The sequence below is a fragment of the Apis dorsata genome, unplaced genomic scaffold (genome assembly GCF_000469605.1).
Source record: "Apis dorsata unplaced genomic scaffold, Apis dorsata 1.3 scaffold_254, whole genome shotgun sequence".
Taxonomy (NCBI): Eukaryota; Metazoa; Arthropoda; class Insecta; order Hymenoptera; family Apidae; genus Apis; species Apis dorsata.
The window spans coordinates 264,441-267,127 of record NW_006263532.1 but is presented as its reverse complement, the minus strand read 5'-3'; the positions used below and the strand labels follow the sequence as shown (position 1 = coordinate 267,127).

General features: G+C 30.3%; 1 long non-coding RNA gene across 1 annotated transcript in view; it reads left to right on the top strand.

The window, feature by feature from the left end:
- Positions 1 to 731: 731 nt before the first annotated feature.
- The window catches only part of LOC102676647, a 19,737-nt gene continuing 17,781 nt past the window's right edge, over positions 732 to 2,687 (top strand). Inside the window, exon 1 of the long non-coding RNA XR_421842.2 lies at positions 732 to 743. This is a non-coding gene — a long non-coding RNA (uncharacterized LOC102676647). The remainder of the gene's footprint in view (positions 744 to 2,687) is intronic.

The following is a 2,687-nucleotide window of genomic DNA, read 5'->3' as shown; positions in this document are numbered from 1 at the left end:
CCCTTCGTTTTTCTTTCTTTCTTTCTTTTTTTTTTTTTCTTTTTTTTTTTTAATGATCATTCGAATCGGTTATTCCAAAGCGCACGATCACTGTTATTACACGCGATGATTCGATTTTGAAGAAGGGTGTTTGGCGCTTTAAATGATTGCTTCTTTTATCGAATATTTAACTTGAAATTATTGGGTTCAATTTCGTTTTGATTGAAGAGCGATGAAAATTATTTACGTTAATTTAATGTTTTATTAAATTGCTTTGCAAAGAAGGAGGATTAAATTAAAACGTATGAAAGCAAATTTACTTGTTAAGTAAACTGTTGCTTTATGAGTTTATGAGTTTTTGTGGTTCTTGTAAATGTTAAAATTTCAGTCCAATTTTTCTCCTTTTATCCTTAACATCGTTAAAATAAAACGAGAAAACTTGTAGTAGCATAAGAAAAAAATAAGTAAAAATTAGTTTCAAGAGTTATATAAAAAAGTAAGAATATAATTTTTATTTTTTGGATATAAATATCGCAAAGATAAGTCGAAAATAAAATTTTCTGATTTTAAAATCTCGTTTTCGAAAATTTATTTTAAAAATTGTTAAACAAAACAAGTATCTATACTTGTATAATTACGAATAGATAATCGACAAAGGATTATTCTATAACGAAAATACATAAAAAAAAATGTATAAATAAAAATTTTTTTTCATTTGAATATTTGTTTTCGAGAAAGCAATATTAAATTTGAAAATTCGTCGAGTATACGATTATATGATTACTGGATATGAATAAATAAAAGATTATTCTATTGTGTAAAAATATGTAAAAAATGTAGAACGAAAATATTTCTCGTTTGAAGATTCGTTTTTTGAAAGAATGAAATTTCAAAATTTGTCGAACGTATAAAGATTAGAAAATTACTTCTTCGTTGTATTTTCTCCGTTTATTTTTCTCTTAACGATAATTTAAACAAATAAAAAAATTATTTTACATTATTATATCATTCTCCCTTTTTTTTCCTAATTTTTCTAATCCATTACAATTCAAACGAGAATATTAAATCAAAATTTAATTTTCTCAATGAGCAGATCTGGAATGAAAATAATTAATTTTATTTACATAGAGAATTATTTCAACTATATTATAAACTCACTTGTCAATATTTGAACACTAATAATCCTAATGACACAAGGAATTCATTCGCGATTATTAATCAAGAATTTCGAATCGTCGTTCGAGATTTAACCTCGCCCATTTATATTTCGCCCACTTTACGTTGACACAGTTTTCCGGACCAAAGTGTTCAATGTATGTTAAAGACATTCCCTTCCAAATGCAAATACCATTTTCGCGTTACGTCAACGGCCGCAGTTTACATAGAACGGCCTGACACATCAGCCACCTGTAATAAACACGCTACAATTAACATCGGTTACGTTTCAAAAGCACGTGTACGCATTTCAAGAGTTTTCAGATCACGTATTGTCGCAGCGTATGTCATTTACAAATACGGTTCTTAATAACGTCGTAACGTTGCGTTTCACCTGAAACGTAATCGAAAGTGCGAGCCGTTATGCTATTCAATGATGGATTTTAAACACAATCGCGATTGCATCCACTCGTGAAAATGCAAAAAAAAATTCTTGCGAGAATCTTGCGGTATCCAACTTTTTAATAACATAAAGCGTATACTTGTTCACTCTTACTTGGAATTACATTTCTGCATTTCGTGAGCAATAAATTGTCGAATGTGAAATATTGATATGTACGAGGAAATCAAATATTTTTCTTTGAGTAGAATAGAATTTCTTTGTACATTGTTTTACACTTTTTAACTCTCCATCCAGTGATGAAGAATCAATTCTTTTTTCTTAGTTTTTGTCTGACTCGTATACATCTTCTATACAGAAGATATATTCCCGAGAAAATTTACAAGTTGAAAAACAATTGCTCTTTTGAAACAAGCCATAATCCCTGAGATAATGATATAATCTGAGCTGCGTGCGGTCACTATATGAACAATTACATCCAACCAAGTCTCATGTTTTCTTTGTATCTGGAAAAGAAGATTAAAATTCTTTCTCTTTCTTTTTCATTAATATTTTAATCGTTATTACTTATGCGAAAAAATAACCCGATGAAATTGGGATTAAATGGGAAAACGGTACGATTTAACGATCTTGATTATTCTTAAGATTCCTGTATTGTCAAATGATCCCACGTCTTTAACGTTTAACGCGTTAAATAAATCTGAAAAGAAAAGAGAGAAAGAAATTATTATATAAATTCGTTTATTAAAGTCGTTTATCGTGTAATTAATCGACGAAGATGCGAGCCAGGGATTGCATTGTTCGAAGAGATGACTCGAAACTAAGGAGCCGTGTCTCTCTTATGTTCCACAAACCACGGATGTACCGGTAAACAAGAAATAGGATATACCCGGCCAACTAATTTCAACGAATATAAAGTGGTTCTTTGGTTGGGTTACGCTGTTATAAAGAATAAAATATGAAGACGGAGTGAAATGCGCAGATGGTGGATGAAAAACTTTTTTAATGAGAGGAACCGAGCCCGCGGGCTGAGTCTTTCAATTATGAAAGAGTTAAAAATTAAAAACAAGACGGCCTCCAACATTGATTTCCTTAATACAATAAACGCGATCGAACTTTCGCGTGCACGTTGTAGAAACATTACGACTCTTTC